This window comes from Chiloscyllium punctatum, chromosome 15, assembly GCF_047496795.1.
Source record: "Chiloscyllium punctatum isolate Juve2018m chromosome 15, sChiPun1.3, whole genome shotgun sequence".
Classification (NCBI taxonomy): Eukaryota; Metazoa; Chordata; class Chondrichthyes; order Orectolobiformes; family Hemiscylliidae; genus Chiloscyllium; species Chiloscyllium punctatum.
Genome location: NC_092753.1, coordinates 40,792,688 through 40,816,032, shown reverse-complemented (window position 1 = coordinate 40,816,032; position 23,345 = coordinate 40,792,688). Strand labels below are relative to the sequence as shown.

Genomic DNA, 23,345 nt, shown 5'->3' with positions numbered 1-23,345 from the left:
TAAATGTACATGTACTACATGAATGTGTTTCATCAGTACTACTGTAGTTTAATGCCCAGATGTACAGCCGTCATGTTACTCACTTTAATTAAAGTTTAATTTAAGGCTGGAGTCATGATGGCTTTTAAGGAAAATGTCAAAGGAGGATGAACTAGAGACATTAGAGCTCCTGGTAACTGCAGTGTTTGGTTGCAGCCCATATCAAAACTAATTAGCACCATGAAACGCCCTTGTGACTTAAGAATAATTGCTGGAAGATAATACAAATTGACAGCACTAAACAGCTAAGGGTCTCTGATTTAAAATAATTGTCAGATGGCTGGGAAGGGAGACAAGCAGAAACTCATCGCCAAGCAATGCTTGAGTCTGGAATTCAATGTCTGACAAAGTAACAGAAATGGGAAGAGGGTGATTGAGTATTATCTTGAAAAATATACCTTGGAGATACATTAATCTACAAGAACCATGGGCTGAGAGCTGGACAGCTCTTTCATGGCTAGCATCGTGGTGAACATTTATAACCAAGCATTTGGCCTATGTATTTGAAGATCACAGTAAAATCATAGAACTCCTACAATATGGAAGCAGGCCACTCATTCCAGCGAGTCCAAACCAAGCCTCCAAAGAGCATTCCACCTAGACCCATCCTTACAATCCCACATTTCCCATGGCTAATCTACCTGGACAGCACACCCTAAGACATTATAGGGCAATTTAGCATGGCCAGTCCACCCAAACTGTACATCTTTGATCTGTGGGAGAAAACCAGAGCACCTGGAGAATGTGCAATATATACACAGACAGGCATTCAGCTGAGGGTAGAATTAAACTTGGGTAACCTAGCAGTGAGAGGCAGCAGCACTAACCACTGAGCCACTCTGCTGCCTCCTGTTTTCTGAAAAAAAATTCAATTGTTACGCACAGCTGCCAAAAGTTGGCTAATCAATGAGCTCTTTAATAACAGCTAATACCATTATCATTTGTACTGAAACTCTAGATCAATTTAAAACTCAAACAAATGATGTTGGAAAGACTCAACAGTTCTGGCAGCATCTGTGGAGAAACAATTAGTAGAATTCAATATAACTCTTCCTTTGAACTTGTCAGCCAGAACAGTATAAAACAGATTTGTGACATTTATTTGCAATAATAAACATTTAACTGCAACAATTGAACACAAGTCATCTGAAGTTTTTCACAACTCCCTTGAGTAACATAGAACAGCTTATGACATGCTAAAGTAGAATTCTACCATCACATTGGTCTTTCATTTGGCATGGATTAAACTCTGACTTGTGTGCATATTGGTAAATTTCACAGAAAGTAAAATGCTTGCATTCAAAATAGGTGCATGACTGTTCACATTATGACCTTAATCTTTTTGGAAGCCTATTTTATTCTGTAAAATTCTTGGTTACCAAAAAACAAAGTCATAATTAAACACAGTTTGCATCTGATAAACAAATCATTTTGTTAACAGAGAAAGTTCATTAGTTTTAGATTAAAGAATAAAAAGTCATTCTAAATGCTTCTGATAGCTTCCTGTATCAAAGCACAGTTTGAGGCATTAGTAAAGAGTCGAATGTAAAAACAAAAATTTGGAAAATTGAATCAGAGTGTGGATCTCGTTCACTTAGGGCTAAACAGGTGATGCTTTGTAAATTTAATGCTTCAAGCAAAACAAAATATCCTTCTCCCATAGCAATAGCAACAATCAACTTCCTTTGTAAACCAAAGTAAACAGGGTAATTTAAATAGTAAGTCAAAATTACATAGTCAAAGCTGAGCCACAACTATGGCATTGTTCCTTTAGGATACTCCTTTGGTCCAACAGCAGATTCTTTCCTTGCAGCTCAATGAATAGATCACACAATATAGTTAAACTACATAAAAACGCCAGTAGTCAACAATAGATACGACTGCATTTCTGTCAAATAAAGTTTGTTGCAAAGGAGAATAAACCTGAAAAGCACATGTTCAAGATATTTGTCCCTTCCAAAGTGTGATTGTAGCGTTCTCCACCATGGATTTTCTATTGGTCTTCAAACTAACTTAGACTGGAACTGCAGAGGGGAGGATAGGAAATCACTGCCAGTTCTACCACCTTCGCCCCACCCCCACCAAACTTTATTCGCTGCCTGAGCTTTCAAAATTCCAAAAATAAATAGCTGCAGATGAGTAAAAGAAAGAATAAACACGTCTAACTTCTATTCTGCCTGCCCCACTATTTCTACTTGCTTGTTTGTGATCCACCGGGCTCAACTAAACAACCCAAGTTTTCCAGTTTTGAATATATAGATGCTGCTTTGCTACAGATGTTCAGAGTCTGATAGTCAAGGAGAGGCTGCCCATTCGTGTGAGCGATGTCAAGAAAAAAAAGCTGCAACTCACAATTTTACTCGTCCATTCTTCTCATATCATCAACTCAAAATGCCCAACTGTATAGCATTGTTCGTTCATGTTGAAGCAGCTAACTGAAGGAGGTATCTTAGAGGTCAGGCATAGTTTGAACATTTCATCCCAAAAGCAGAGGGAGAGTGCTGAGACAATAATGAGTGCTATGAGGTCACCCTGCATCACAGCTTGTAATGAAATTAACATAATTCTGCTGCTCAATTGTGAGCTACTGCTTGTGGCATTACTGCTTGAAGTCATCAAGTGAGAAGAGTTGCAGACTGAAGAGTCTTGTCATACTACACCTACTGTTGTGCTATTCACAAATATGGGAAGATGAACAAAAGTTACTTCATCTTTTTTATGCATCCCCAATGTAGAGAGGTAAAAAAAATTAGCATCATAGTCCACCAGCCACTTTCGAAACACGCAATGCTGGCTTGCACAGAATCATCGAGCTGCACAGCACGGAAACAGACCCTTTGGTCCAACTCATCAATGTCGACCAGATATCCTAAATAAAAGACCAGCCCTATTTTCCAGCATTTGGCCCATATCTGACTAAACCCTTCCAGATGCCTTTTAAATATTGTAATTGTACCAGTCTCCACTACTTCTTCTGGTACTTCATTCCACACAAACACCACCCTCTGCATGACAAAGTTGCCCCCCCCATCCATGCCTTTCATGATTTTATAAACCTCTAAGATCACTCCTCAGCCTGACACTCCAGGAAAAAAACAGCCCAAGTCTATTTGGCCTCTCCCTATAGCTCAAACCCTTCAACCCTGGCAATATCCTTATAAATCTTTTCTGAACCCTCTCAAGTTTCACAAAATCTTTCCTATAGGAGGCAGACCAGAATTACACACAGTATGCCAAAATTGGCTTAACCAATGTCCTGTACAGCCACAACATGACCTCCCAACTCCTATACTCAATGCTCTGACCAATAAAGGCAAACATACCACACGCCTTCTTCACCATTTCAACTACATGTGACTCCACTTTCGAGGAACTATGAACCTGCACTCCAAGGTGTCTTTGTTCAGTAACATTCCCCAGGACCCTATCATTATGTGTATAAGTCCTGCCCTGATTTGCCTTTCCAAAATGCAGCACCTCGCATTTACCTAAATTAAATTCTATCTGCCACTCATCAACCCATTGTCCCATCCAATCAAGGTACAATTGTACTCTGAGGTAATCTTCTTCGCTAACCATTACATCTCAAATTTTAGTGTCATCTGCAAACTTTCTAACTATATCTCCTATGTTCACCTCCAAATTAATCGTATAAAGACGAACAGCAGTGGACCCAGCACCAATCCTTACGGCACACTGCTGGTCACAGGCCTCCAGTCTAAAAAGCCACCCTCCACCATCTTCTGTCTCCTACTTTGAGCCAGTTCTATATCCACATGGCTGGTTCTCCCTGTCTGCCATGTGATCTAACTTTGAAAACCAGTTTCTCATGAGGAACCTTGTCGAACACTTTACTGAACACTGTACAGATCACGTCCACTGCTCTGCCCTCATTAATCCTCTTTGTTACTTCTTCAAAAAACCGAATCAAGTTAGTGAGACAGGATTTCCCACATGCAATGCCATGTTGACAGTCTCTAACCAGCCCTTGTCTTTCCAAATACATGTAAATTCTGTCCCTCAGGATCCCCTCCAACAACATGCCCACTACCGATGTCAGGTCACTGATCTATAGTTCCCTGGCTTCTCCTTAGCAAATTAAGTAGTGGCACGTTAGCCAATCTTCAGTTTCCCTGCAGCTCAGCATCCTTAAGGCTATTAATCTTTTTCCTCAATTATTGCAGGTCCTCCAAATATTAAAGATTGCACTGATATTAACAGCTACTTCCCATCAAGAAACCAATGCATTTTTCCTGTTAGTTATGGCAATTCTCTCTTACTGTAATTGCACAAGAATAATGTCATGCTTCATAAATCAGCTGGAACTTTGAGAGGATGCAGCTAGCACAGCTGAGACAGGGGAGCCAGCAGATGTGGTTTACTGGGAAATTCAGAAGACTTGGTAAAATAAGTCACATGTAAAAGAATAATGTGTGGGTGGGTGGTGTACTGACAAGGCTAAAATAATTGGTTCAGAAAGGAAATAGGATTCAGAATAAATGGGTCTTTTTCTTTCTCTCTCAGCTTCCAGGACTTCACCTTAGAGTGGCAAGCGGTGACTAGTTGAGTACCTCAGAGATCAGTGTTTACACCCCAGTTTTCACAATATACAGTACATTGATGTGGATGAGGGACCTAAAATGTAACATCTCCATGTCTACAGACAACACAAAGCTGGGTGGAAGGGTGAGCAGTGAGGAGCATACAGAGATGATGCTTCAGCACGATGTGGACAAGTTGGCACAAAGTGGGCAATGCATGGCAGGTGGAGTAGAATGTGGATACATGGGAGGTTATCCAGTTGGTTGTAGAAACTGGAAGGCATAACTGAATGGGGATAAATTGGGAAAGGAGGAGATGAAATGAGACCTCCAGTTGAAGCAGGCAATAAAGGAGGCAAAGTAATATGTTGGCCTTCATAGCGAGAGGATTCATGCACAGAAGCAAGGCTGGCATGCTGCGTTTGTGCAGGGCCTTGGTGAGGCCACACCTAGAGTGTTGTGTACAGTTTTGATCTCTGAGGAAGAATGTTCTGACTATAGAAGCAGTGCAGTGTAGATTTAGAACCATGGAATCGCTACAGTGTGGAGCAGGCCATTCAGTCCAGTGAGACCATGCTAATTCTCTGAAGAGCATACCACCCAGACACTCCCCCCATCCTATTCTTGTAACCCTGCACTTTCCAATGCTAATCCACCCAGCCTCCATATCCCTGGACATTCCAAGGAATTTAGCATGGCCAGTCCATCTAATCTGCATATCTTTGGACTGTGGGAGGAAACCAGAGCAGCTGGAGGAAACCACAGACACGGGGAGATGCCACACAGTCATCTGAGCATGGAATTGAACCTGGGTCCTTGGTGCTGAGGAGGTAGCAGTGCTTACCACAGCCACCATGATACCGCAGACTGATTTTTGGGATGGTCGGACTGATGTATGCATAGAGGTTGGTTTGGTTAGAAATATATTCATCAGAGTTTGGAAGAATATGGCAGGGGGCTTGTGGGGAGAGGTTTCCAAGATCTTAGACACCTATAAAAATCCGAACAAGACCAGACAGGATAAATGCAGGAAGGCTGTTCCTGATGGCCAGAATGACTGGAACTGGGTGGATGGAGGATATGTGCTCACTTGTGGGGTGGCTGTGGGAGGAGTCAGTCTAAGGGTACCGGGTATGTCATTACGACTGAAGTTAAGAGACATTCCTTCAACCAGAGTAGTAAGCCTGTGGAATTCTCTGCCACAGAAAGCAATTGAGGCCAGAACATTGAAGGCTTTTAGAAAGGAGTTAAATATAGCTCTTAGGAGCAAAGGTTAAGGTCAAAAAAGTGAGAACAGACACTGATTTGGATGATCAGCCACATTCATATTGAATGGCAGAGCAGGCTTGAAAGGCTAAAATGAGTACCTCCTGCTTTTATTAAACATTTTCTGCAAGCATGGACATGAGAACAGACATAAATTGCTTCTTGCTATAGCTAGTTGCCTTTTAAACAGCAAAAAACAAACTATCTCCCTTCAATAAAAGGGCCATACTTTCTCAAAGAAAAAGTCTACAATCTGTACTCATCTCAAAAAGACAGCCTCAGTCTCATCCGCATGGACCTGACTAAGCTCGTGCTAAATCATGATTATGACAAAAAGATCAATTCTGCATTAGTCGGACAATGACAACTACAAGCCAGACCACACAGAAAATGCTGTGACAGTGAAACGTTCCCTTCAATTGTCAGTAATGTGAACGAATTTATCACTCTGCTTATCAAATACTCAGCACTTTCTTCTCTCACCTTAATATTGCTTCATTCAGTGCCAGTAGTGCAAGACTTCCACCCAACTATTTGTCCCTTATTCAAAACATTTTCTTACCTTGGAATATATTTGCTATGCAGATCTGGATTCCAAAGGGATCACTAGAGACTCAGCTTTCCACTGAAGAGGGGAATTCTGCTAAATAAGATAGAAGAGAGCAACAAGATTGGTAGAAATATTTCAGCAAAGATCTCCTAAGAATTAATTCTTTCAGCAAGTGTGTTGGAAGCAAAAATGGCATCACTTGGGCTTTTCCTGCAGCTTTGAGTTGCTTTTTTTTTGCTGTCCAGTTCAAACTACCATCTTCTATCCCATCTGATGGCCATGGGAAGTGGTTCCATTAGGGGCAGCAACAAAATATTCAAATAAGCCTCCCCATCATATCAGGGTAAAAACAATGACTGCAGATGCTGAAAATCAAATACTGGATTAGTGGTGCTGGAAGAGCACAGCAGTTCAGGCAGCATCCAACAAGCAGCGAAATCAACGTTTCGGGCAAAAGCCCTTCATCAGGAATAAAGGCAGTGAGCCTGAAGCATGGAGAGATAAGCTAGAGGAGGGTGGGGGTGGGGAGAGAGTAGCATAGAGTACAATGGGTGAGTGGGGGAGGAGATGAAGGTGATAGGTCAAAGAGGAGAGGGTGGAGTGGATAGGTGGAAAAGAAGATAGGCAGGTCGGACAAGTCAAGGAGGCAGTAACTGAGCTGGAAGTTTGAAACTAGGATGAGGTGGGGGAAGGGGAAATGAGGAAGCTGTTGAAGTCCACATTGATGCCCTGGGGTTGAAGTGTTCCGAGGCGGAAGATGAGGCGTTCTTCCTCCAGGCGTCTGGTGGTGAGGGAGCGGCGGTGAAGGAGGCCCAGGACCTCCATGTCCTCGGCAGAGTGGGAGGGGGAGTTGAAATGTTGGGCCACGGGGCGGTTTGGTTGATTGGTGCGGGTGTCTCGGAGATGTTCCCTAAAGCACTCTGCTAGGAGGCGCCCAGTCTCCCCAATGTAGAGGAGACCACATCGGGAGCAACGGATACAATAAATGATATTAGTGGATGTGCAGGTGAAACTCCCCATCATATCACCCAATACTGCTGCATGTGACAAAGAAAAATGGTCACCTGTGGCCTAGATGAGGATGGGATTAGACGACTACAAGTTGTAGGCTGGTCTACCTGAATATCCCATGTTGTCCACTGGCTGATCATGACCCCAGTCATGAAACCAGCATTAACCATTCCAGTGCAGAAACAGTACCCACGCCCAGTCATTCATTCATGTTAGGAATCTGGAATTGGGGTGATGCAGCAAAAACTCCAATCAACTTTGGTATCACCATTGCAATGGCCACGTCATAAGTTTATATTATCCTCATCTGTACCTATCCCTCCAATTGTACTGCAATCCAAATGATAATCTTTCTGTTGTATGAAAAGCAAATCTAACCATCACCAGGTCAAAATTCTGGAACTCATTCCCAAAGAGCACTGTGGATACATCAATGTGATTCCAATGGTTCAAAGTATCACCTTCTCAATAGTTACTGATTGCGAGCATTATTGCTCATTCATAATGCATAAAAGATTATCTTAAGATAGATAAGTTATTTAGTCAACAAGTAAATGACTCCACCATCACTTAAAAGGGGAATGTTCCACAAATATGAACAGGTCAAGCTCGTAGTGTCACACTGCTAGTACGCAGTAAACCCACAAGGTGATTTTCTCCACTAACTGGATGCCAAAGACATTTTGACTATCACACAAATGAGTAATGTGATATGGGAGCTTTAATTCCAGTCCTCTGTCTGAGTAACTCAGGCAAACCATATCAAACATGACTTCTTAACAGTCCCAATGGCAGCACACTGATGCTCAGAAGCCTCGTAAAAAGTACATGCACCATGGAGATGCAAGTCTGCACTTGGAAATTATTTATTAAATAATGAGAGTTACATAGAAACCAAAGTTAAGATCATCATCTGAGCCAACAGTGTGATGCAGCATGGTGCTTGAAGTTGCTTACATAAATATTTAGACAGGGTCCTAAGTTTAAACAAAAAAGAATTTGTACATACACTACATCATTTTCAAAAATTAAGGAGCATGGAGGCAGACAGGCAGATAAACCCTGTTGAATCCCTGTGGCAATACACTAACCAACCAGAATCAAGAGTGACATTTAACTAGAGCTATGCCAATGATGGCCCAACTAATCAGCCCCTCATGTACAGTGTTCTTTTCTCCTCCCTTTTCCACCCCCAACCCCCTGTCTGTGAGAGTCAGCATTCTGGTGAGCGCAAGACAAAAAGCTTTGACTTTGTCTCCTTCTAGCATGATTATCTTAGATATGGCTAGGTGGGAAGAGCTATACAAAATACTCAATAAAACAAAAAAGTCTCCAGTCATAGATCAACAAAACATCCCATTCTTATTTCTTTTTTCCCTGGCATTGCGTTCAGTAATAATGAAGTAAGTGGCACGGTGGCTAGCACTGCTGCCTCACAGTGCCAGGGACCTGCGTTCAAGTCCCACCCTGGGCGACTGCCTGTGTGGAGTTTGCACATTCTCCCCAGGTCTGCGTGGGTTTCCTCCTGGTGCTCTGGTTTCCTCCCACAATCCAAAGATATGCAGGTTAGGCAAATTGGCCATGCTAAATTGCCCACAGTGTTAGGTATATTAGTCAGGGGTAAATATAGGGTAGGAGAATAGGTGTGGGTGGGTTACTCTTTGGAGTGTCAGTGTGGACCTGTTGGGCTGAAGGGCCTGTTTCCATACTGTAGGTAATCTAATCTAATGAAAGAAAGCACCTGTCAATCATTTGCGCCCGAAATTCTTGAAAAGCACGAGTGCTATATTTTTTCATGCTAGAATTTACTTTGTACTATTCAGCTGTGAAGCAGCCAGATTTCAAGGGCTTGGGAAAGTCAGTAAACCTAACTTGTGATCAGTGCAGAGGGACATACAGCAAGATCTAGCATTCATTCCACAAACTAGTTGTGCCAAAACATAAACTGTGCATTTATCGCATTGCTGCTTTTAGAAATTAAATTCTACCTTTTACATTACAAGAATTCTGACCATACTTTAAATGCAGTTGCTGGGCTATAAAACCTTTGCACAAGCCTTGTAACACAAAAGATGTTTTATACTTTGTGTTCAATTAAGAAAGGTGGGCAGGATACAAGATGATTACTTGACCTTCACAGGGCCTTGAACTCCACTTATGCTTTTTCTTACTTTAAAGAAAAGACAGGCCTCCACCAAGGAAGTCCCTTCCACAGAGCTTATTTCAAGTTCAGATTTACTCTAACCTGCTGCACAAACAAAATTCTCTTCACATGGTGAGGGAGCACATACACAGACATAGATATTTTGGAACTACAGTGGCTAGTCAGATTGTGATGAATTGATTTTATGATCGAGGTCAATCTTCATTTCTCACTTCCTTCAATAGAACTTTGCCTGGCATTTTTGTTTTAATTAAGAAAGTTGAATGAATCATCAAAACTAAGTACTGGAGAGTTGGTGGTGTGCTCCATTGGGTTAAACAATAGGTTCATGGTCAAAGCTAATGTCAATGTGCTAAATTATACAAATAAATTGCTCATTCTTATTCTGGCAAAGTTACCCCAATGCATTAAGAGTGACTGCACTTGCATTTTGTACTATATACCACACCAGTGGCAGGGACAGCAATCACTGGCCTAGGTTGCTGCCCTTGGCTTAGGCACATGTTCAAACTCTAAAACAAAAATGCCTCCCACCAACCCTCTCCCAGGCCCGGCACATCACTGCTACACTGTACCAGTAGCAGAGGGAGGGAATGTCTGAGATGGTGGCTGGGGTGCTGTCTGGTTTCGAAGCTGCATCATCTAAGCAAGTGACAAAGCATCCGACATTTCTGACATGTGCCAAGTAGATCATGGCAAGGCCTTTGGAGTCAGGACGTACATTATTCAGCACAACATACAACTTCTAAAACGAACTCTGAAGCCAGTTAAGGCAGTCCCTGAGTTGCAAACAGCTATCATTCTTGAGTCTGTTCAAGAGCTGATTTGTATATTAATTGGACCACATTGCAGGGCAATGCAAAGTGACCATTTGTAAGTATGAAAAACATACACCAGACCATTAAAATTATACCCATTTTTGACCAGAATCAATTGAATGAGATGGTAATGATAACTGCCAACCTCATGAAGAAAGTGATGGTGTTAACAATGGTAATGCCTTTGAATGCCAATAGCATCAGAAATGGACACTGATCCAAAAAGATTTAAACATCAGGCAATGTTGCTTTCCCACCAAAGCCCAAGGCTCAAATGATATTCAGGTTTTGCTGTATGCAGGCACAGACTATTTCATTATATGGACTTAGGAAACATTTCAGTTTATTGCACATTAATAAAATTCCTACAAAAATTAATCTCAAGTATATTGCTCATTTGTTGATAATCACACGACAAATTTATTTCAGAGAAATTGAAATGTGTTCTAATAAACTGCTAATAACCTGCTAATAACCAGTTAGCAAGTCCATTGAGTATATACTCTCATTATGGATCAAGTTCTGTTAAATGTTCTTAAGGGAAGGGCACAAATGGAGTTCAGAAGCCAAATATCTTGCATCTGATAGATTTATAGTCTTTTCGCTGAAAACATCCAACAGTAATACAGAGACAAGGGATGATCTGCATTGTTCACAGCTGAACAGATTGCAAAATTCTTTGAGAGCAGGTTTCATCATTGAAGTTTGGCTCAAATATTGCTGCTTGGTTTAATAATCTCTGTACCCTGAAAGAGTTTGCTTTCAAATAATACAGCTACTTAACTACAGCTGTTCCAGAAAAAACTTCATGATTTATGGATCAGTTCAAGGAATTTTAATTTTTAAAAATGTAGTCTAACTATGTATAACTTTACACCATACAGTATTTGTTTGTGATTTCCTCTAATTAGAGTCAAAGAGATGTACACCACGGAAACAGACCCTTCAGTCCAAATCATCCATGCCAACCACATATTCTAATTTAATGTAGTCCCATTTGCCAGAACTTTGCCTATGTCCCTCTAAACCCTTCCTATTCATATACCTGTCCAGATGTCTTTGAAATGTTGTTTCAATCCATTATCCATTCAAGTCTTAGCTGCTTGTACTGATTAATCATTTTAATATTAAAATGAATCTTTGCAGAAACATTCTTGTTACTGGAAATTAATAAGCAAACTAATAACTACTTTAGACAGAGAGAAGGTCAAAGCAAAAGATGGTTGGGCCTGGAGTACTACAGAGGAACGCATGTAGCAACTTCTTGGAGCCAGGATGGTCAGCTTATTATAACATTCCCAATGAAGGGCTTATGCCCGAAACGTCGATTCTCCTGCTCCTTGGATGCTGCCTGATCTGCTGTGCTTTTCCAGCACCACACACTCTAAGCTAGTTATCACATCCATCTTGTATTAAGAATAACTATAACCAGCATCTGAATTCCCAATAGCATTTTTTTCTACCATCTGTTTGATGCCAAAGCTGTCTTGATGTCACAGGCAGTCACTTTCACCTTGTGTGTTTGGGCAAAGGTTGTGACAAGGTCAAGTGCAGAACACTCCCTGCCGGAGACCAAAATGAGTGTTATGGAGTAGGTTATTGCTGCTTTTGATCCTGTTTGATAGCACAGGTGACCTTCCAATTTTTGATAAGAAAGTAATCCAATGGGACACTAATTGTTCTCTTTGTAGTGCTTAGATATTCGGCAATTCCTTACATTTCCAGGGGAATTCCGGTGATGCAGCTGCAGAGAAAAAAACTTGAGTACAGTTGGTTCTGAAGGAAGAGTCATCAGCATTACGAGTTGGATATTGTTAGCCCCATAACTTTACCAAACATGCTGCATCCACATATTTAAACCATAGAATTGTTGATGCCTCTAGAACAAAGTCGTTTGTTTCAAGTTTAAAATGTGTAATAGAGATACCAATTTCAGTGTTTGATGTAATTAAGCTAAAGTGTATTTTTAAAAACATCTCCCAAGTAATTTATCTGTAGTTCATTTCTTTTAAGTGGAAAACAACAACTTTTATATCCAGTTCATCTCATGATAGGCTGCATAAATAAACACATTCTTATGGATTCAGAACTTAGAAGATCAATCCTATACACTTATTTAAAATGAAGTGCATGAAGGAGAATTTGACATCAGATTGGCATGTAAACTTTTTGTTTGGTTCAACAATGTTTACATATCAAAATAACACTATGCAGTAGTCAAATCAGCAATAAATACAATTGCTTAGTGTTTCCTCTGGACAGAGAGTTATACCTTTGACCAACTATCTCAATTTCAACACAAAGAATGAAAAAGTAGGTATGTCTCTGTGCCCGTGCAATATCCTTAGCCTCAAAACGTTCATCAATTGTTGATACTGACTGTCTCTGTCTCTGACTTAAAAGGTACAGCATTTTTCCTTATGGTATCTAGCAGATCAGCACATGAATTTTAACGTTAACTGAAGTAAAACAGCAAGTGAAATAAACTTCCCTTTGTCATCTCAATTTTGCATTACCTGAACATTATTCTGAAAAAAGTTAGGATTTGGTTTTACATTTTTTCTGCAATGATGCAATAAAAAAATTGTGCTTTCATGACACTGATGTTTGACAGTTTCAGTTTCAATATTCATTGCAATAGCAAGTTTGAATTCACTAACTGTTAAAAACCTATGTGACCTCAGCAAAGCTGATAAATGGATTCAAAGTGCAAATACTTTGAATTGTGGCACCACAATTGTTCTCCTTAATCAATCATACTTGCACAAAACAATTTTTAAAAAGTAGGAGCACACATTCATCACATTTTAAACAATTAAAACCAAAATAAATTCAAAATGACACTGAAGATGAAAGTGTTGTAAAACAATATTAAAATTTAGCTTATGGCAGCTATTTCAAATGCAATACAATATGTAGCAGTACAACAGTCAATAGCAGTTACATACTATAGGATGCAACCAAACAGTGGTTAGTTGTCTCAGTTGGCTGCTTTGCAATGCACAGTGATGTTGACAGCATAAGTTTGAAACCTGCACTGGCTAAGGTTCCCATGAAAGACTCTTCCCCTTAACTGTTTCCCTACCTGGATGGGTGTGGACCCTTAGGTTAAACCACTGCCAATTGCCTTTCTAAATGAGGGCAGACTTATGGCATTCTGAGACTATGGTGATTTTACCTTGCCTGCAAGCAAAAGGAACACACCTGACCAAGGAGTCAGGAACTAGAGTGCTCCTCTCCGCTCTACCTTAAACCACATGGACTGTTACCAGCTGTCACTTACAGCAACCAGTAACACTCTTATATGAGCTCCACCTTCCAGAATTGTTTTGTCGGCAGGTGTCTTTATGAGAGCTAACTTGATATATGAAATAGCCATTTCTTCCAATTCCCAAGTGATTGAAATACATGCATCACAGAAAGCCTCAATGCTCTCAGTCCTATTCAAACTCATTTTTGGAAGCTCAGTGAACCAGAGCCAGTGCCTTGGTATTAACTGTTAAGAGTGTCCCTCATATTGAGAGCAAACATTTGTAAGCCCCTGTCCAATCTCAGATGGATGCCGATAAAGGTGGTGTCAGTTTCAGGTTCCAATAGAGGGAAGTAGACCATTACCAGATAGTATGTATGGTAATGAGTCACATAAGCCTCTGAGCTCACTTGACCGGACACATTAATGTACAGATTAATCCTTCACAAGCATCATTTTGAACTCTGTCTGCTGGATTAAAATTGCTTCTGTTGTAATTTGTACTGTTTCTAGTTAAACACAGTGAAGTTGTTTGAATTGATAATCCAGTTCAGGCAGATGGAGGAAACCTTTCAGTTTTGTCAACTTGTAAATCTGCAACAAGTTAGTGACCTTGGCTTGTTCCAAGGGACTATCATCACCTGGCTCTTCCCTATCTAATGCATGTGCAGCTGGTTAGGTGGATTGCTCACTGTTCCCACCTCTGCCTAATTGTCACCCTGTACCCAGGGTGTCAATCTGTGTAGAGAAATAACTGTGGCGTTTACATCGGTACCTTTTGATAGTTGAGCTTTCCTGTTCTATCACAAGAGCCTTCTTGCATTATTCCTGCCTTCTTACCCTGATTGCCTTAAAACATCCTTTTTTTCCAGATTAAAAGCCAAATCTGCAATGTTCAACATTTGTTTGTAATGAATGGTTGGAGAAGCTGGAACTCTCCTTCGAGGAAAGGGAAGTTCACAGATCTAATAGAGGTCTCTTCAAATTGATTTGAAGGGGTTTGATAGGTTAGACTATGGGGAAGGCGTTTTCACTTCTAAAGGAGTTCTAAAAATTGAAAGGAATTAATTGAAATTAATTAAGGAATTTCCTGCCTTGTGTGATAGAATTTGCTAATCACAGAGTGTGTTTGAGGTGCCAAACATCGAGTTAAAAACTTATAAAGGGGAAGCTAGGTACACACAAAGAAAGGAATAGAGATCTGATGTTGGATGAATTCAGAAGATTTGTGTGGAACAGAAATGTACATGCAAATGAATTTGGGATGGTTTGTTTCTATATTGTAAATTGATTTTACAATTCTGTTAATTGACAAATTATTTGAGTGTTGTCACTGCAATCTATATGATTATTTAGTAATTCCTGTCCCAGTTATCTATCTTTTTAGTTACTGGAGTTGAATGGATGTATGCACAGTAGTTATTAATTCAGTCACTTAATGAAAAGGTTTTTGGGAGCAATGCGAGCTTTCCAGATTAACACTCCAATCCTTGCTTTTGAAAAGTTCATTATCTGGAAAGATCTTTTGAAAGAATTTGGATATGAACTTTGACTGGAGTAGAAGCTAATAAGAAAATTAATGTCAGTTGAGTTACCTTCAAATGTCAGTTTATTAGTATGCTGCATCATGAGCATATGTGACGCAATGCTGAATTAATTGTGAAACAGACGCGATTCTGCAAGTAAAATGTCATTAAAAAATCCTCTTACTAAGGAAGAGAACCTTGTATTTACCCAGAAACGTTGGTCACTGCTGAACAATGCAGTTTGAGTAGCTAAACGTCAACTTGATTGTTAGAAAATAAGTCTTAAACTGGTCACTTGGATGACAATTCTGAAATCGAGGCAGAATGTGGAAATATTTAAAATCTTGAGTAAGTTGCATATTACATCCTTATTGCCTCTTGTTTCTGCTCAAGTAACTATATACTGTTCACTGTGTCAGAGAGGATCTGCTATGTTCTTGACTTCTAGGATTTGATTAGATATGTTCATGCTAAACTAATTTTTGGCTGCCTCCAAAACAGTTTCACTGCATCTTGTGGGAGAGCTGTGCGGGAGAGCTGCCTTTTGAGGCTAGGGGATGAGTGGACAAGGGAGTGCGAGATGATGAGGACTAGGCCACAGTTACAGTGAGTATATACTTAGCTGGAATGAACTTCACTCAAGAATGATAGATTGGCCGTGTTTTTTTTTGCTTGTTTGGCACAATGGTCACTTAATTGAACAAGCTGACACCAGTAGCAAGCGAGGTCACTTTTTAGCTCTGTTAGCTCTTTTAACAGTTACACAGGCTCTGTCTAGGCTGAAATGAATGACATTGATGATTCCCAGTATCAGGAAAACTGCTATGGCTCACTATGCTATTTGTATTTCCTTCCTGATTGACAAGTGAAATAAGTTGAACAAATTTTACAAGGTACCACAAAATACCATCTGTGTTGTCTTGCATGCTTCCCATTGTAGACCCGGCATTTTTTTTTTAAATTGAAAGTTTCCACGCATGATTTAATACCTAAATGTGTGCCCTTAATCTGAGTAATAGTTTTTAATCTGTGTACTTCCTCTTGATTTCCTTTCTTTTCTTTTTACTTTGATTGTATTTTTACTTATCACTGTATTGTTCTGGGACAAGAATCCAATCCCAATTTGAATTTGCTTCCACATGGGTCTTCCACCATCCAAATCTCCCTGGTGATAGTAAGATCAAGAAATCTTGACCAATCATACTGCTACAAGAAAATATTCTATAGCCATCAAAGTTTTTCTCCATAACACTTTACATATTTTTGAACTTAAAATCATGCATGATAGCTTAAAGAACATTCACACACTGATTTCAAATCTAACAATTTCATCTAATACTGTATCAGACTTTATGAACCTCTCCAACCTTAAACATCTCTGACGTTCCAATCAGCCAGAAGATCTCCAACTTTGCAAGAAAATGTGTTAACACAATAATGCCCTTGTTCCTTCTTTTGTGGTAGGTTGCCTTTCATGCCTGAATAAATAACAAGAATATATCTCTTTCAATTGCTCTCTTTGTTGCCCCTGCTCTGAGCTTCTCTTAAATATTAGGTTTAATCTGATTTGTTTGTTCTATTTTAGGAGTATCCTTTTGTAATTGAACAGTATAAAGCCCAAGGAGCTCGGTATTTTGAGTCTAATTGCCTCGCAGTCTGTATATATTTAGCACACAGTTGATTTTTCTTGATCAAAATGGGATTTAAAAAATGGTGAGATGAGCAGCAGGCAGTAATTTCAAGCACTTTGTTTTGCAGTGTGCCTTGTCACTCATCCGGCTATGATTTCCAGCAGAGGCTATGGGTAGATTTTAACCTCCTGTGAGTTTTGAACAAGGACAGTGAAGTATAGGTCTACGTTTTGTTGCTTAGGTACTTCTTAATTGCAGAGCCTTAATTGCATGCTTCAATTCTTACCTAAAATGGGCATTTATCCCTCCATGCGTGTTGTTTCTTTTATAAAAGTTTGGACATCTAGATGTTACCTGACAGCACCATGGGAAGACTTGTCCACAAGTGGGTAACTCATGGGCTAAGAGTTTTGGGATGTTTTACATGAGAGGTATCTGAAACAAGGATGCATCCATCCTCCTCATTACCTCAAAGGGAAAATCTTTAGCTTTTAAAATTTCCTGGCACCTGCTAGTCTAATTATTTCAAGTAGGAAATCAATGTGAAGACTCCACTTGAGACTGGATTAAACTTTTTTGCACTCCCTTTGTCAATGCATTTTTACCTTGGGCTACTTCACAAAATGTCTGCCTTGCAAGTGGCCCATTTGCCATGAAAAACAAAGTGAAGCTACAAAGAACCTGAAAAGGTGTTGCCATTATTTTGGAGCTGACCAGAGAATTGAAACGTGTTGAGTGGAATTTGTACTGATATTAGATTTGAGACCCCCCCAACAAAATGACTTCCTCCAGCAATGTGCATTGACATGAACAGCTACCCTGACCACTGAGTTGAAGGATACCTGGAGACTGGTGTGCATCCATAAGATAACTAATGTTTTCACACAGTTAACTTTTTTTTTCGAGAATATTGAAGAAGGAATTTTAATTCTCATTTCAACTGTATGTAGCACTAGGCATTTCCATTACACCAATGAGGGTAAGCCCAAACCCTTTCTTCCAAGCCAGGAAGGAAAGTAATTATTATCTAGCAATGAATGTAGGTTTGTATTCTATGTGCACGTTTGGTAATATAGATGTTTAGTTGAATTTCTATGCTACCCATGAAATTAAAAAATAATTTCCAATTCTGTTGAATTCAACAATTTTTTGAAAGGATACTTTTATAGGTACCAAAGCAGGGAAGTGCTTTACTGCAGTATTTTACTGAGAATTTTTACCTTGCATCATGCTTGTTCTAATTATTTAGATTAGTAATGCTCTGTTTCAAAAATTGAATTCATTTCGTGTTGGTCAACATATTTAAAAGTCTAATGTTTGTCAGGAAAATTTATAAAAATTCCTTGACAACTAATGAAATAGAATATGGATTAAATTAGTTTGAATGTTTGAAAACAGTGCCAAAAATGACTGCTTTCTTTTAGATTTCAAATGCTCCTTTTTTGATTTTGTTTAAATTATTGTGAACTTATTTCCATTTTGAGAATTGACACTGAATCTTTCACACTATTTTACAATTTTTGGTGGATTTCTGCTTGGAAATAGCACATTGAGTAAATCAGAACTTTCTCAATTTATATTCAGCTATTTTACACAATTGCATCATCAGCTGATTAACAAACTTTCCCATGTTAAGATTATTCAAATGGCTCATTTACTGCTTGAGAAGTGCTAAAGGATAATTATGATTGGTGCGGTGTACTTGACTAATTATTCCATTAAATGTTTCAAAATTGTTTGATCACATGATTTAGGTTCTCCCTTATCTGCAAATGGGACTTAAGGAACGGGAGTAGGTCATTCAGCATCTTGAGCCTGATCTGCCATTTAATGAGATTGTGGCTGATCTATGGCCCAACTCCACCTTATCTGCATTTGGCCCATGTTTCTAATATCTTTTGTGGAACAGAAACTTATTTAAAATTAACAACTGATCCAGCATTCCACTGCAGTTTGTGGAAAAGTTCCAACTATCTACCAACCTCCATGTATAGAAATGCTTTCAAGCATCTCTCATGAATTGTGTGATCCTAATTGTCACACTAATTCTGGTTCTAGATACCTCAACCAGAAGAGAGTTTCTTTATCTACTCAGCTGTCTCCTGTTAATGTTCGATCAAATCATCCCTGAACCTTTTTAAGTTCGAGAGAAAGCAGGCTCAATTTATAAAATCACTGTGTAACTTAGTCCCTGAAATCCAGATATCATTCTTGTAAACCTACATTGTATCCCTCCAAGGCCAATATATCCTTCCTAATGTGTGGTGTGCGGAGATCTCCCAAACTTGTAGTGGGGTCAAAACATTGCCTTCAATTCTCCTCCTTTTATTGTTAAATAACTTTATTTGAACAAATAATATGACCCCTCACAAGCAGCTCGGGCATAATGCTGCAAGTCTCACTTAAGATGCATTCAGCCTTTTCAGGCACTCATGGATGTTAAAGGACAGTTTGTAATAATTTTAGTTGTGATGATCTTTCCTTTTTTTGTCACTGGGAATATCCATCATGAAGGGAAGAGATTTGAAGGCAGCTGAGAGAGCTCATTTACAAAATCATATTGAGTACATCATCTTGCTTGAACTTGCTTGAAGCAGAGAACTTGAACATCAACACAATGGCCAAGAGGTGTGAAGTCACAACTTCTAATATAATGTACTTAGGGCTGAATTCCTCTGAAAAAAAGAGGGGAAATACATCTATTCAGTAGCCCCCCTGATCAAGACTTGCTACGGGCAGAGTTGGTTGCTTATTCTAATGTCATTCAAAACCAGGAGTGAGGTAAAATATCCTGTAATGTTGACAGGGAAGTAATAGGAATAATTATGGTTAAGCATTGAAATTGAAGATTATAGTAGAAGTGAGTTATTTGGATAAAGAGAGACCAACAGAAGATATCACCCAGAAAAAAGAGGTAAGCGCTGCTACGAGATCTGGGCAGTTCGTGCTTGGAGATCCCTGGTTGCTGTCAGAAGCAGTGAAGTGTTGGAGTTCGGGCTGAGGAGAAGCCCAGAGAGCTATTCAGGATAAGATTATAATTTTTTAATTAAACTTTTCTGACTCATTGAAAATCATGGAATCTTGGAAGTTTATGCAAGTTTAAGGTGTCTGGAATTTCAAAATTCTGTTTATAAGCACGATTGGTGGAGTAGTGGTGTAAGGTAGCAAAATGGTATTGTCACTAGACTAGAGATCCAAGGTAATGGTCTTCAGCCTGGGTTTGAGTCCCACAGCAGTAGATGGTAAAATTTGAACTGATGAAAATTTAAGTTTCTTTTAAAAGGAAGTCTACTTCTAACTGCAACCATTGTCAATTATTGTAAAAACACATCTGGTTAACTAACATTTTTAGGGAAGGTCAGCTCTCCATGTGCCTCCTGACCACAACACTCTGTAGTCAAGTCTTAACTGCCACCCTGGCAGGCTAAAAAGTTCAAATAGTAATTTTAAATTATGCAATAAATTCTGGTTCAATCAGTGCTCTGATCTATGTCCCATTGGGGCAGCATGGTGGCTCAGTGGTTGAGGCCAGACGGTGGCTCACTGGTTTTGGGGTGGCGTGGTGGCTCAGTGGTTAGCACTGCTGCCTCACAGCGCCAGGGACCCAAGTTTGATCCCAGCCTTGGGTGACTGTCTGTGTGGAGTTTCTACATTCTCCCTGTGTCTGTGTGGGTTTACTCCGGGTGCTCCGGTTTCCTCCCACAGTCCAAAGATATGTGGTTCAGGTGAATTGGCCATTTAAATTGCCTGTGGTGTTAGGTGCATTAGTCAGAGGGAAATGGGTCTGGGTGGGTTGGTCTTTGCAGGGTCAGTGTGGACTTGATGGGCTGAAGGGCCTGTTTCCACACTGTAGGGAAACTAATCATGGAAAGAATGGATGTGGAGAAAATGTTTCCACTAGTGGGAAAGTCTATAGCCTGAGGACAAAGCCTCAGAGTGTAGGGGTGACTGTTTAGAACTGAGATGAAGAGGAATTTCTTCAGCCAGAAGATGGTTAATCTGTGGAACTTATTGCTGCAGAAAACTGTGGAGACCAAGTCATTGAGTGTATTTCAGACTGAGGTGGAGAATTAAGTGAATCAAGGGTTACAGAGGAAAGGCAGGAGAATGGAGTTATGAAGTGTGAGCCATGATTGAATGGTGGAGTAGAGTCACTGAGCTGACTGGCCAACTTCTGTACTTGTAACTTCAAGTGAGCACTTTTAAACCATAAGATTCCTTAACAAGAACCTGGTATAGGCAAGATGCATCAATCAGCAGCTTGATCACTTTGTGGCCACCAAAAAGATGTAAATTGAACACTTATGAAGCAACTGGAGAACTGGAAACTACAATCACTTCAACTTCACTCGTCCCAACACTGCACCAATATCATAAGCCAGTAAAGCATTTTCATCTTTTCCACTGCCATGATTTGTCGAAGAAAGTGTGTATTCAAAAGGTTTTAATCTGACTGGTTTAAGACTTCAGTCATTGAACACTGGCAGAATGCAATTGCAATAAACAGCTGGAGAATTATGAAATAGTTGAATCTTTCTGAAGCAGCTAGTCAGTTCATGTGATCTTGTGCTGAACAAGACCATTGAAGATCTCTGGAGGTCACTCCAGTTTCCTGCTGAATTTGAGTTGTCAGATGGAGCAACTTGAAATAACAGGTAGAGGAAAAGGACACTTCCTGCCAAGGCAATAATGTAGAGGAAGAGAAATCAGGCCTCCCAAAATCAACATTTTAATGGAAAAGATGAATGAAGAACCATGAGTTAGAATATCTTGAATGTGTAATAACTCATGATTTAGAAAGCCTGCAGCTCATTAGAATGATTTTTAAAGAAAAAATAACCTTTTGAACTGCTTTAAATTGGATGAATGCGCCATCAACTAAAAGATCTGTGCCTCTAGAGCAAGATGAATGTAGTATTCCGACAATCAGTGATCCAGGTGATCAATATCATTTCCTTAAATGAGTTTAGACCTCTGTTTTTGAAACAAACTATTGTAGTGTTTTTCCTAGAAATGTGACCATTTTTTATAAGGTTATGCCATCGCAGGGGATCCCTGATTCACAAACATCTGACTTACAACCGCTTGGGCCTATGAACACACACCCATATAGGGGTGTAATTTTAATGACTCTAAATGTGAATGTTGCCTGTGTTTATGAACAGCTGCTTTACATTGTTCTGCATTGTGTTCTGGCTTGTGTACAGATCAACTTAACAATGGATTCCAGAGCAGAACCTGTTTGCAAAAAATGGACTGTTTTAAAAGAATAAACATCTACAAACTTAAATGAGTTTTCCTGTGAAATTGGATGGTACGAGTCAAAGTTGAAACATAGGTAACCAACTATTAGCAGCAGTGCTTGTTTCTCTGGGCCTTCATCCAACTGTCTTTATTGTAACATTCCTGCATGCTCTGAACATGTGCTCCCCCTGCCCCTTCTGTCCACACTTTCTGCAGAGGCAAACCATCACCTGCACTACCTCCTGGTGCCTGCTCTCGGACCAACTCTCACTATTTCTGTCCTTCAGACTTTGAAGAACAGCTATCTACACCTTTCTTGCTCCTGCAAGGTCATTTTTATTTTTTGTGCAGGGATGTGCGTGCATTTACACTGGACATATCTTGTTGTGTTCAGCTCTAGTGCCCACTCACTTGTGTTTAGTTGGAGACTGTTTACCTTTTGTTTTTGGTGCAGAATGGAAGGCAGCCAGTTGACTGGGCCAATCCCTGTACTGGAATTGAGATGAGTCCCTTGACTGATTGTGGAAGTACCCCCTGACTGACCATTGTAGCCCCTGAGCTTTGGTGAGAGGAGTACACAGTGACAATTGGTGAGTAGTGGTCTGTATGAGGTAGAGACAAAGTAGTGGCACAAACCTTGCAGAACACATAAGATCCTTGACCTTTTTCCAATACTGTTTTACATTATTTCTATCTGAGACACCTGCATTGATCCAGACTGCTGTTTCGGTAGAGGCTGGTGGAGTCTGATGTGATCATTCTTTCACTTAATAGCATCTAGCATTATCCTCCTCTGCTCCCTCATTGTGGCCACCAGTACTCCCAGGCCCCTGGAGAACGGAAACACTAACTTGCCATTCTGAGTGAATTTCCATGGGCTAACAGATCGCAGATCTACCGCGTGGAAGGTATTTCCTGGTTTGCAGAGGCTAAAGTGGGATTAAAAGGGGCTTTAAACATGACTACAGTGGCATGAATCCTGCAAGGTCCTGGCAGAGAAGAGCTTTTCCACTCCTCCTGGCACACACTTCGACAAGAACGATTCCATTCAGGCTGGTAGCATATCGGAAAAGTGGAAGATTGTGTATGAGTAAAGTCACCACGTGCCATGGCTAATAGCATCGAGAATCTCACTCAAAAACACTCTGCCTGACAATGAAAAAACCCAATTCAAAATGTTCCCATGGAGTTTCAACCTTCTTTACTGCTGCTCTGAGTAATGTATATTGTTGAATCTATTTAATTTTATGTTTAATCAATATTTCATTTATGCAGAAGGATTACTGTGTCGACCAAGGCGTCAGT

The 23,345-nt window shown here is 40.0% G+C and overlaps 1 protein-coding gene across 5 annotated transcripts in view; it reads left to right on the top strand.

The window, feature by feature from the left end:
* LOC140486208 (interleukin-1 receptor accessory protein-like 1) overlaps positions 1 to 23,345 on the top strand; it is a 1,398,735-nt gene that overhangs the window by 18,065 nt on the left and 1,357,325 nt on the right. The window contains exon 2 of one of the 5 annotated variants that reach the window (XM_072585028.1): positions 22,495 to 22,630. The exons of the other annotated variants lie outside the window; for them this stretch is intronic. The gene's annotated coding sequence lies outside the window, so the exon portion shown is untranslated. The remainder of the gene's footprint in view (positions 1 to 22,494; positions 22,631 to 23,345) is intronic. 5 annotated transcript variants of the gene reach the window in all.